Here is a 14,048-nt window from a genome sequence, read left to right as displayed (position 1 = left end):
ACTACAACATGTACTATGGAGGGTTGAGATCTACAACATGTACTATGGAGGGTTGAGAACTACAACATGTACTATGGAGGGTTGAGAACTACAACATGTACTATGGAGGGTTGAGAACTACAACATGTACTATGGAGGGTTGAGATCTACAACATGTACTATGGAGGGTTGAGATCTACAACATGTACTATGGAGGGTTGAGAACTACAACATGTACTATAGAGGGTTGAGAACTACATAATGTACTATGGAGGGTTGAGAACTACATCATGTACTATAGAGGGTTGAGAACTACATAATGTACTATGGAGGCTTGAGAACTACATCATGTACTATGGAGGGTTGAGATCTACAACATGTACTATGGAGGGTTGAGATCTACATCATGTACTATGGAGGGTTGAGAACTACAACATGTACTATGGAGGGTTGAGAACTACAACATGTACTATGGAGGGTTGAGAACTACAACATGTACTATGGAGGGTTGAGAACTACAACATGTACTATGGAGGGTTGAGAACTACAACATGTACTATGGAGGGTTGAGATCTACAACATGTACTATGGAGGGTTGAGATCTACAACATGTACTATGGAGGGTTGAGAACTACAACATGTACTATGGAGGGTTGAGAACTACATAATGTACTATGGAGGGTTGAGAACTACATCATGTACTATAGAGGGTTGAGAACTACATAATGTACTATGGAGGCTTGAGAACTACATCATGTACTATGGAGGGTTGAGACCTACAACATGTACTATGGAGGGTTGAGAACTACATCATGTACTATGGAGGGTTGAGATCTACATCATGTACTATGGAGGGTTGAGAACTACATCATGTACTATGGAGGGTTGAGATCTACAACATGTACTATGGAGGGTTGAGATCAACAACATGTACTATGGAGGGTTGAGATCTACAACATGTACTATGGAGGGTTGAGAACTACAACATGTACTATGGAGGGTTGAGAACTACATCATGTACTATAGAGGGTTGAGAACTACACCATGTACTATGGAGTTGATATGCAGAGCACCTCCAGTTGGCCTGTATTTTTTAATCCCTTATTTTACCAGGTAAGTTGACTGAGAACACATTCTCATTAACAGCAATGACCTGGGGAATAGTTACACGGGAGGGGAAATGAATGAGCCTATTGTAAACTGGGGATGATTAGGTGACCGTGATGGTATAAGGGACAGATTGGGAATTTATCCAGGACACCGGGGTTAACACCTCTACTCGTACGATAAGTGCCATGGGATCTTTAGTGACCACAGAGAGTCAGGACACCTGTTTAACATCCCATCCAAAAGACAGCACCTTACACAGGGCAATGTCCCCAATCACTGCCATGAGGAATTGGCATATTTTTCATGTTTTTTTTATACCAGTGGAAAGGGTGCCTCCTACTGGCCCTCCAACACCACTTCCAGCAGCATCTGATCTCCCATCCAGGGACCGACCAGGACCACCCCTGCTTAGCTTCAGACGCAAGCCAGCAGTGGAATGCAGGGTGGTGTGCTGCTGAAATGTAGAGTACCTCCATTTGGCATGTAAAGTACCTCCAGTTAGAATGTAAAGTACCTCCAGTTAGAATGTAGAGCACCTCCAGTTAGAATGTAGAGCACCTCCAGTTAGAATATAAAGTACCTCCAGTTAGAATGTAGAGCACCTCCAGTTAGAATGTAAAGTACCTCCAGTTAGAATGTAGAGCACCTCCAGTTAGAATGTAGAGCACCTCCAGTTAGAATGTAAAGTACCTCCAGTTAGAATGTAAAGTACCTCCACTTAGAATGTAAAGTACCTCCAGTAGAATGTAGAGTACCTCCAGTTGGCATGTAGAGCACCTCCAGTTTTAATGTAGAGTACCTCCAGTTAGAATGTAAAGCACCTCCAGTTGGCATGTAAAGTACCTCCAGTTAGAATGTAAAGTACATCCAGTTAGAATGTAAAGTACCTCCAGTAGAATGTAGAGTACCTCCAGTTGGCATGTAGAGCACCTCCAGTTTTAATGTAGAGTACCTCCAGTTAGAATGTAAAGCACCTCCAGTTGGCATGTAAAGTACCTCCAGTTAGAATGTAGAGCACCTCCAGTTAGAATGTAAAGTACCTCCAGTTAGAATGTAGAGTACCTCCAGTTAGAATGTAAAGTACCTCCAGTTAGAATGTAGAGCACCTCCAGTTAGAATGTAAAGTACCTCCAGTTAGAATGTAGAGCACCTCCAGTTAGAATGTAAAGTACCTCCAGTTAGAATGTAAAGTACCTCCAGTTAGAATGTAGAGCACCTCCAGTTAGAATGTAAAGTACCTCCAGTTAGAATGTAGAGTACCTCCAGATGGCATGTAGAGCACCTCCAGTTAGAATGTAGAGCACCTCCAGTTAGAATATAAAGTACCTCCAGTTAGAATGTAGAGCACCTCCAGTTAGAATGTAAAGTACCTTCAGTTAGAATGTAGAGCACCTCCAGTTAGAATGTAGAGCACCTCCAGTTAGAATGTAGAGCACCTCCAGTTAGAATGTAAAGTACCTCCAGTTAGAATGTAAAGTACCTAAAGTTAGAATGTAAAGTACCTCCAATTAGAATGTAAAGTACCTCCAGTTATAATGTAGAGCACCTCCAGTTAGAATGTAAAGTACCTCCAGTAGAATGTAGAGTACCTCCAGTTAGAATGTAAAGTACCTCCAGTTATAATGTAGAGCACCTCCAGTTAGAATGTAAAGTACCTCCAGTAGAATGTAGAGCACCTCCAGTTGGCATGTAAAGTACCTCCAGTTAGAATGTAAAGTACCTCCAGTTATAATGTAGAGCACCTCCAGTTAGAATGTAAAGTACCTCCAGTAGAATGTAGAGTACCTCCAGTTGGCATGTAGAGCACCTCCAGTTAGAATGTAAAGTACCTCCCGTTAGAATGTAGAGCACCTCCAGTTAGAATGTAGAGCACCTCCAGTTGGCATGTAGAGTACCTCCAGTTAGAATGTAGAGTACCTCCAGTTAGAATGTAAAGTACCTCCAGTTAGAATGTAGAGCACCTCCAGTTGGCATGTAAAGTACCTCCAGTTAGAATGTAAAGTACCTCCAGTTAGAATGTAGAGCACCTCCAGTTAGAATGTAATATACCTCCAGTTAGAATGTAGAGTACCTCCAGTTAGAAAGTAAAGTACCTCCAGTTAGAATGTAGAGCACCTCCAGTTAGAATGTAATGTACCTCCAGTTAGAGTGTAAAGTACCTCCAATTAGAATGTAAAGTACCTCCAATTAGAATGTAAAGTACCTCCAGTTAGAATGTAAAGTACCTCCAGTTAGAATGTAGAGCACCTCCAGTTGGCATGCAGAGCACCTCCAGTTAGAATGTAGAGCACCTCCAGTTGGCATGTAGAGCACCTCCAGTTAGAATGTAGAGCACCTCCAGTTGGCATGTAGAGCACCTCCAGCTGGCATGTAGAGCACCTCCAGTTGGCATGTAGAGCACCTCCAGTTGGCATGCAGAGCACCTCCAGTTGGCATGCAGAGCACCTCCAGTTGGCATGTAGAGCACCTCCAGTTGGCATGTAGAGCACCTCCAGTTGGCATGTAGAGCACCTCCAGTTGGCATGTAGAGCACCTCCAGTTGGCATGCAGAGCACCTCCAGTTGGCATGTAGAGCACCTCCAGTTGGCATGTAGCGCACCTCCAGTTGGCATGTAGAGCACCTCCAGTTGGCATGTAGAGCACCTCCAGTTGGCATGCAGAGCACCTCCAGTTGGCATGCAGAGCACCTCCAGTTGGCATGTAGAGCACCTCCAGTTGGCATGTAGAGCACCTCCAGTTGGCATGTAGAGCACCTCCAGTTGGCATGTAGAGCACCTCCAGTTGGCATGCAGAGCACCTCCAGTTGGCATGTAGAGCACCTCCAGTTGGCATGTAGAGCACCTCCAGTTGGCATGCAGAGCACCTCCAGTTGGCATGTAGAGCACCTCCAGTTGGCATGTAGAGCACCTCCAGTTGGCATGCAGAGCACCTCCAGTTGGCATGTAGAGCACCTCCAGTTGGCATGCAGAGCACCTCCAGTTAGAATGCAGAGCACCTCCAGTTGGCTTGCAGAGCACCTCCAGTTGGCATGCAGAGCACCTCCAGTTGGCATGTAGAGCACCTCCAGTTGGCATGTAGAGCACCTCCAGTTGGCATGCAGAGCACCTCCAGTTGGCATGTAGAGCACCTCCAGTTGGCATGTAGGCATGTAGAGCACCTCCAGTTGGCATGCAGAGCACTTCCAGTTGGCATGTAGAGCACCTCCAGTTGGCATGTAGAGCAGCTCCAGTTGGCATGCAGAGCACCTCCAGTTGGCATGTAGAGCACCTCCAGTTGGCATGCAGAGCACCTCCAGTTGGCATGCAGAGCACCTCCAGTTGGCATGTAGAGCACCTCCAGTTGGCATGCAGAGCACCTCCAGTTGGCATGCAGAGCACCTCCAGTTGGCATGCAGAGCACCTCCAGTTGGCATGTAGCGCACCTCCAGTTGGCATGTAGAGCACCTCCAGTGGGCATCTCCAGTATCTTTCCATGTCTCTCTCCTGCCTCAGTGTGAACCCAATGCCCATACATGCTCCTCTCTCTGGGGTCAGACTGCTGTCTGTGCCCCTCTACGAGCTTTCACACACACACACACACACACACACACACACACACACACACACACACACACACACACACACACACACACACACACACACACACACACACACACACACACACACACACACAGACACTCTCCTGACCCTGGGAGATTTATGCTTGCTCTGACAGTAGGGGCTCCCACCTGGGCAAACACACTGTCCCTGGATTCCCTGGCCACTGCTTATTGTGCTAACAAGACCTCTCACAGGACCAGGCCTCGGTGTGACAGGACAGGCCCTCTCCACGACCCACACTGCTACTGAAAACAATACCCTCAGGGGGAGCATGTCGGCCCAACACACACACACACACACACACACACACACACACACACACACACACACACACACACACACACACACACACACACACACACACACACACACACACACACACACACACTCTCTCTCTCTCTCACATACACACCTCCTCAGCAGCCTGTGTCTGCAGACTCTCCCAGTGTTTTGTCAGACAGGGCTGGCTGGTGTTTGGATGGGATGAGTGTGTTTATTTCTTTAGTGTTCCCCCAGCAGGTCCTGGGTCGTCTCTCTGGCTGGCTGGAGGCCACAGGTGGATGTGGACCGTAATGGAAATTACACTGTTCCCCAAGATCTCATTTGCAAAACGCAATCTATAGTGCAATTTCCTTCTATGTGAGGGTTATAAGAAATGGTCTAATCCAAGTGGGTCAGTGGGAGTCTGAGCTAACGGCAGCATTGAGACTGAGCTACGTGGAGATGGAGGTGTAAGACACTGGGACAGAGGAATAGTCAGTGGCAGCAGGGGGAGCCTGCTGAGTGAAACTGGGAGTCTAACTGCTGGTGGATTCCTAGCATGCTGTAGATTTCTACTGTGTGTTAGTCCCTCAGAGCACGCTCCACTGCACTCCGGGACTCATTCAAAAGTCACTTTTGTCCCGATGCTTTCTGGGGGCTGTGAGGTGTTAAAAAGGTCAGCAGGGGAAGCTGACCCCAGAACAGATCCCACATGCCCCAGTCCAGACTGGCAGTCTGCATTACTGAGAGGACTGATGGGGAGGAGCCTAGTGTCACGCATTGTGACCTCCTCGAACTCTACACTTACAGTACACACACACACACACACACACACACACACACACACACACACACACACACACACACACACACACACACACACACACACACACACACACACACACACACACACACACACACGTTTGCATGTCTATAATCGTACAGCTGTTGACATGTCCATGTTCATCCCAGTCACATACATTAATATCCTTATATAGAATTACCACTGAGATTATGTGGTATGTAATGTGTTTAATATAATGTAACTCTTGCTTCCTTCCCTTGCTTCCTTGCCCCCTCCGCTCCTGGCGTAAGTGAGTGGGCAGCTGTGAGTCCGGGGTGAATACTTGAAGCCCCACCTCGCTACCCCTGTGGCCCTCTATCCCTTTCCCTCCTCACACCAGCTCCCACCTCCCACTCCCCCTCTCCCTCCTCTCCGCTTCTGAGCGACATTGATACAGCAGCTAGCCACAAGCCTCGACTCTGCGTACTCCCTGGGCGACAAACCTGACAGATTCTCGGCCAGTCGTGGATAGAGACATAAAACTATCACTCACCCCACCTGTCTGCCAGACACACAGACACACAACCCATCCACCCCTGACTCTACGCTATCTGCCTGTTTCTACCTCCTCCTCCTTGTAGAGCACACACACCCCCATCCTATGCTCTATCTGTCCATCTCTCACTCTCGTCTCTCCACCCTCCCAGCCCCATCTCGCTGTCAATGACCTCTCTATTTGCCATCTAACCCGACTCCTCCGTCTCTCACTCTCTCTCGTGCGGACGCACACACACACACATACACACACACACGAGCACAAACGCACGCACACACACACACACACATTTCTAATTTAGGCTCCATTCCAGGTAAATCGATGAATGGCAGCTCTCTGCTGGCTGCACTCACAGTCATGTTCCTTTCACCGTGTCTCAAACTCAGCTTCCCATTGGTCCAATGGCTCCCGGCACAGGCTACTGTTTCAGATGGATTGGTCTTCTCTGGTCTGCTGCTGTGGGCAAATACCTCTTTATTTTTCATCCTCCTACACTTGGAGTGGCAGATGTAACCTTAGTTAGATACCAGCAGCTTGTTTACCCCTGTTGTGAGGTGATGGGGGGCAGGTGTATGCCTGTGATATAGAGAGAAACACTCTGGGTGTGTGAAGTGGAGGTGGAGGGGGGATGAGTTGATGCCAATGGCTGCCAGTCTAAGAGTAGTATGATTGCATCTCTTCCAAACACATGGGCTTGAAGGGTCAGAGGGTTGGCAGGGCTCCCAATATTGATGATAGCATCGCTGTCCTACAGGTGTGTCCTACATGCCTTTGTGTCCCAGACACTCTATCAGGCTCTGTAAGGCTGTCACACCAGGCTGTCCTGGCTCCTGTAATGTCACCTGTAAAGAAGCTGCATTGTTCCACTCTGCCTACATGGGCTGTGATTGACTGCACAGATGTAGGGAATATGTTTTATGTTTCTGCCGTTATCAAATCCGAAGGTCTCATTAAACTCTGTTATTTACGTTCATCACACCCCCCCTTCCCCTCCTCGCTGCTGAGTCGTATCAAATCGCCGTGGCGATGCAAAGATCGTTAATTGCCGTCTAAATAACAGCTGTGAGTCGGAGCGAGTGAAATTCAGGTTGAGGGATGCACCAGTCACAATTAAGCTGTCACACAGCATTTTATCATGGCTGTTCCTTGTTGGGTATATTTCCACACGTCCTAAATTCCATGAAACGAGTCGCAAGGCTAGAGCCAACAGGGCTAGAGCCAACAGGGCTAGAGCCAACAGGGCTAGAGCCAACAAGGCGTAGACAGTCTCCTCTTACTGCTGTCTCACAGTGTTTCTCTCTCAATTCAATTTAATTCAATTTAAGGGCTTTATTGGCATGGGAAACATATGTTATCATTGCCAATGCAAGTGAACTAGATAATAAACAAAAGTGTCAATTGAAGTGTCAATCTCTCTGTCCTTTTGTCTTTGTCTTTCTCATTGAAATGTAATTCTCTCTCTCATTCCTTTTCCCTCTATCTGTTTAAAGTGAGATTTTTTTTCTAAATTGTCAGTGTATTACTGTATCTCTCTCTCTCATTTGGTCTCAGACTCTTCACATCTATCTATCACTGTCTCACCCCCCCCCCCCCCCCCCCCCCCCCCCCAAGAGATATTATTGCTGGTAAAGTAAAACCCTCAATATCACTAATCTGGGTGAAACGCAGCACCTGGCCAACAGTGTTCAGTATCTATCCGGTAATTATGTGGTCACGTCCACTGCCTGCTGGGCTGGTTTAACGTTGACGTCCTCACCGATATGACGGTTACAGTGTGTGTATATGTGTGTGTGTCTGTGTGTGCATGCATATGTGAGTGTGTGTGTGTGTGTGTGTGTGTTACGCCGTGGGTGGGCAAGGCGGGTCTTGTCCTAATGGAATAATCTCCACGACAAGGCTTTCTTTTGTTCCTCTTCAAAGGGTCTTAGGTCGGAGAAATCCACCTCAGGTTTTACAGTGTGGAGTTAACCTCTCAAACAAAACAGAACACAGACAGCTCCTCCACCGGAGACCAACAGCCACAGTCCATTAAAACACAGAGAGGACTGATGTGTTTGGAGCCATTGTGCTGTTCCTGTTCCTAGCCCATTGATGTTTCTGCTCTACAGATTAGACAGAGGAAGCAGAACAGCTGTGGGTGTATGAGTGTGAAGTGTGTGTGAGGGAGTTAAAAGAAGAAAGTGTTAAGAGGAAAAAAACGAAAAGAAAGTTGGTGTTTATGTTCTGTATACGTGTGAGTTGTACACATGTCCGACTACACACACACACACACACACACACACACACACACACACACAGTGATAGGGTGTTTGGGCTGTGACCCTGGCAGCACATCCTGTGAGTGAGTCTGTAGACAGAGAGTTTAGGTCAGACAGACCAAGGCCAGCAGAGACAATACAACTGGACAAACATGGACCTATCCTTTTCACCTTTGACCCCTCTCACTGACCAGGGGGCAGGAGGACAAACAATGACAGACAGAGAAAAATACAGCCTGGAATATACAAGGTCTGAGGTCATTTGCCTTTGGTTTAAAGAGCAGGAACCCAGACTTCTTCAAAGAAATTGGAAATACAGACATTGTCGTCCTACAAGAAACATGGTATAAAGGAGACGGACCCACTGGTTGCCCTCTAGGATACAGAGAGCTGGTAGTCCCATCCACCAAACTACCAGGTGTGAAACAGGGAAGAGACTCAGGGAGTATGCTAATTTGATATAGAAAAGACCTAACCCACTCTATTCAATTAGTCAAAACAGGAACATCTGGCTAGAAATGATTTCAACAGAGAAAAAAGTCCTCATGTCTGCTACCTATACCCCCCAATAGAATCCCCATACTTTAACGATGACAGCTTCTCCATCCTAGAGGGGAAGATCAACAATTTCCAGGCCCAGGGACATGTACTAGTCTGTGGCAACCTAAATGCCAAAACTGGACAAAACCTGACACCCTCAGTACACAGGGGGACAAACACCTACCTGGAGGTGACAGCATTCCCTTCCCCATATGCCCCCCTAGACACAACTACGACAACATAATCAACAAAAACGGGTCACATCTCCTGCAGCTCTGTCGGACGCTGGGTATGTACATAGTCAATGGTAGGCTTCGAGGGGACTCCTGTGGTAGGTACACCTATAGCTCATCTCTTGGCAGTAGTACTGCAGACTGCTTTATCACTGATCTCAACCCAAAGTCTCTTAGAGCATTCACAGTCAGTCCACTGACACTCCTATCAGATCACAGCAAAATCTCACACTACTTGAACAGAGCTTTGCTCATTCATGAGGCATCAAGACATTTTAAGAAATGCTAAAAATGGAAGGAAAATAGTGTGGAAATCTACCAAAAAACAACAAATTCAAAACCCTTCTAGACAATTTCCTGGACAAAATGTTTCATTGTAACAGTGAAGGTGTAAACTTGGCAGTAGAAAACCTAAACAGTATATTTGACCTCTCAGCTTCCCTATCAAATCTAAAAACAAGCAGACAAACTAAGAAAATGAACAACAATGACAAATGGTTTGATGAAGAACACAAAAACCTAAGAAAGACATTGAGAAAGCTATCCATCCAAAAACATAGAGACCCAGAAAACCTGAGCCTATGCCTTCACTATGGTGAATTACTAAAACAATAGAAAAATACACTACGGAAAAAGAAGGAACAGCACATCAGAAATCAGCTCAATGTAATTGAAGAAGCCATAGAATCTAACAACTTCTGGGAAAATTGAAAAACTCTAAACAAACAACACAGAGTTACAGTGCCTTGCAAAAGTATTCATCCCCCTTTGGCGTTTAACCTGTATTTTAAATTGATTTGTATTTGCATTTCATGTAATGGACATACACAAAATAGTCCAAATTGGTGAAGTGAAAAAAAAGAAGACTTGTTTAAAAAAATATCCACAAAGTCCACCTGTGTGCAATCTAAGTGTCACATGATCTATCACATGATCTCAGTATATATACACCTGTTCTGAAAGGACCCAGAGTCTACAACACCACTAAGCAAGGGGCGCCACCAAGAAAGCGGCACCATGAAGACCAAGGAGCTCTCCAAACAGGTCAGGGACAAAGTTGTGGAGAAGTACAGATCAGGGTTGGGTTATAAAAAAATATCTGAAACTTTGAACATGGAGCACCATTCAATCCATGATAAAAAAAATGTTTTTGAAAGAATATGGCAACGCAACAAACCTGCCAAGAGAGGGCCGCCCATCAACACTCATGGACCAGGCAAGGAGGGCATTAATCAGAGAGGCAACAAAGAGACCAAAGATAACCCTGAAGGGGCTGCAAAGCTCCACAGCAGAGATTGGAGTATCTGTCCATAGGACCACTTTAAGCCATACACTCCACAGAGCTGGGCTTTACGGAAGAGTGTCCAGAAAAAGCCATTGCTTAAAGAAAGGAATAAGCAAACACATTCGGTGGTCGCCAAAGGGCATGTGGGAGACTATCCAACCATATGGAAGAAGGTACTCTGGTCAGAAGAGACTAAAATTTAGATTTTTGGCCATCAAGGAAAACGCTATGTCTGGGGCAAACCCAACACCTCTCATCACCCCGAGAACACCATCCCTACAGTGAAGCATGGGGGTGGCAGCATCATGCTGTGGGGATGTTTTTCATTGGCAGGGACTGGGAAACTGATCAGAATTGAAGGAATGGTGTATGGCGCTAAATACAGGGAAATTCTTAAGGGAAACCTGTTTGTCTTCCAGAGATTTGAGACTGGGACGGAGATTCACCTTCAGCAGAACAATGACCCAAAGCATACTGCTAAAGCAACACTCGGGTGGTTTAAGGGGAAACATTTAGATGTCTTGGAATGGCCTAGTCAAAGCCAAGACCTCAATCCAGTTGAGAATCTGTGGTATGACCTCCCGGGTGGCGCAGTGGTCTAGGGCACTGCATCGCAGTGCTAGCTGCGCCACCAGAGTCTCTGGGTTCGCGCCCAGGCTGGGCTGGGTTCGCGCCCAGGCTCTGTCGCAGCCGGCCGCAACCGGGAGGTCCGTGGGGCGACGCACAATTGGCATAGTGTCGTCCGGGTTAGGGAGGGTTTGGCCGGTAGGGATATCCTTGTCTCAGTATGTAAAAATGTAATAAAAATGTATGCACTCTACTGTAAGTCGCTCTGGATAAGAGCGTCTGCTAAATGACTAAAATGTAAATGTATGACTTAAAGATTGGTGAACACCAGTGGAACCCATCCAACTTGAAGGAGCTGTAGCAAAAATCCCAGTGGCTAGACGTGCCAAGCTTTTTGAGACATACCCCAAGATACTTGCAGCTGTAATTGCTGCAAAAGGTGTCTCTACAAAGTATTGACTTTGGGGGGGTGAATAGTTATGCACGCTCAAGTTCTGTTTTTTTGGTCTTATTTCTTGTTTGTTTCACAATAAAAAAATATGTTGCATCTTCAAAGTGGTAGGCATGTTGTGTAAATCAAATGATACAAACCCCCTAAAAATCAATTTTAATTCCAGGTTGTAAGGCAACAAAATAGTAAAAATGCCAAAGGGGGTGAATACTTTCGCAAGCCACTGTATCTATCCAAAATGGAGATGTATGGATAAACCACTTATCCAATCTTTTTAGCTCTATAACAAAGAACAAACAGCAAAAACATATTACATGATCAAATACAAATCATAGAATCAACTATTAAAGACTACCAGAACACACTGGATTCTTCAACTACTTTGAATTAACTACAGAACAAAATACAAACCCTCCAACCCAAAAAGGCCTGTGGTGTTGATGGTATCCTCAATGAAATTATCAAATATACAGACAACAAGTTCCAGTTGGCTATACTAAAACTCTTTAACATTATCCTCAGCTCTGGCAACTTCCCCAATATTTGGATCAAAGGACTGATCACCCCAATCCACAAAGAGGAGACAAATTTGACCCCAATAACTACCGGAGGATATGCATCAACAGCAACCTTGGGAAAATCCTCTGCATTATCATTAACAGCAGACTTGTACATTTGCTCAGTGAAAACAATGTACTGAGCAAATGTCAAATTGGCTTTTTACCAAATTACCGAACGACAGACCACGTATTCACCCTGCATACCCTAATTGACAAACAAACAAAACAAAGGCAAAGTCTTCTCAAGCTTTGTTGATTTCAAAAAAGCTTTTGACTCAATTTGGCATGAGGGTCTGCTATACAAATTGTGCTGGGGGAAAACCTACAACATTATAAAATTAATGTACACAAACAACAAGTGGGCAGTTAAAATGGGCAAAAAAACATTTCTTTCCACAGGGCTGGGTGGGTAAGACAGGGATGCAGCTTAAGCCCCACCCTCTTCAACATATGTATCGACGAATTGGCGAGGGCACTAGAACAGTCTGCAGCACCTCACCCTGCTAGAATCTGACGTCAAATGTTTACTGTTTACAACCACCTAGAAGGAAGCGATTCCCAAACCTTCCAAACCTTCCATGAACAAAGCCATCTCCTACAGAGAAATGAACCTGGAGAAGAGTCCCCTAAGCAAGCTGGTCCTGGGGCTCTGTTCACAAACACAAACAGACCCCACAGAGCCCCAGGACAGCAACACAATTAGACCCAACCAAATCATGAGAAAACAAAAAGATAATTACTTGACACATTGGAAAGAATGTACAAAAAAACAGTGCAAACTAGAATGCTATTTGGCCCTAAACAGAGAGTACACAGTGGCAGAATACCTGACCACTGTGACTGACCCAAACTTAAGGAAATATTTGACTATGTACAGACCTCAGTGAGCATAGCCTTGCTATTGAGAAAAGCCGCCATAGGCAGACCTGGCTCTCAAGAGAAGACAGGCTATGTGCACACTGCCCACAAAATTAGGTTTAAACTGAGCTGCACTTCTGTCACACCCTGATCTGTTTCACCTGCCTTCGTGCTCGTCTCCACCCCCCACCAGGTGTCTCACATCTCTCCTCATTATGCCCTGTGTATTTATACCTGCCTTTTCTGTTTGTCTGTTGCCATTTCGTCTTGTCCCGTCAAGTCCTACCAGCCTGTTCCAGTGTTTCTTGTACTCTAGTTTTTGGATTTCCTAGTCTTCACAGTTCTGACCCTTCTGCCTGTCCTGATCAAATCAAATCAAATCATATTTTATTTGTCACATACACATGGTTAGCAGATGTTAATGCGAGTGTAGCGAAATGCTTGTGCTTCTAGTTCTGACAATGCAGTAATAACCAACGAGTAATCTAACCTAACAATTCCACAACTACTACCTTATACACACAAGTGTAAAGGGATAAAGAATATGTACATAAAGATATATGAATAAGTGATGGTACAGAACGGCATAGGCAAGATGCAGTAGATGGTATCGAGTACAGTATATACATATGAGATGAGTAATGTAGGGTATGTAAACATAAAAGTGGCATAGTTTAAAGTGGCTAGTGATACATGTATTACATAACGATGGCAAGATGCAGTAGATGACATAGAGTACAGTATATACATATACATTATATTAAGTGGCATTGTTTAAAGTGGCTAGTGATACATTTTTGATCAATTCCCATCAATTTCCATTATTAAAGTGAGCTGGAGTTGAATCAGTATGTTGGCAGCAGCCACTAAATGTTAGTGGTGGCTGTTTAATTTACAGTCTGATGGCCTTGAGATATAAGCTGTTTTTCAGTCTCTCGGTCCCTGCTTTGATGCACCTGTACTGACCTCGCCTTCTGGATGATAGCAGGGTGAACAGGCAGTGGCTC

Source organism: Salvelinus namaycush, chromosome 37, assembly GCF_016432855.1.
Source record: "Salvelinus namaycush isolate Seneca chromosome 37, SaNama_1.0, whole genome shotgun sequence".
In the NCBI taxonomy this organism is placed as follows: Eukaryota; Metazoa; Chordata; class Actinopteri; order Salmoniformes; family Salmonidae; genus Salvelinus; species Salvelinus namaycush.
Note: the sequence above shows the minus strand (reverse complement) of the source record.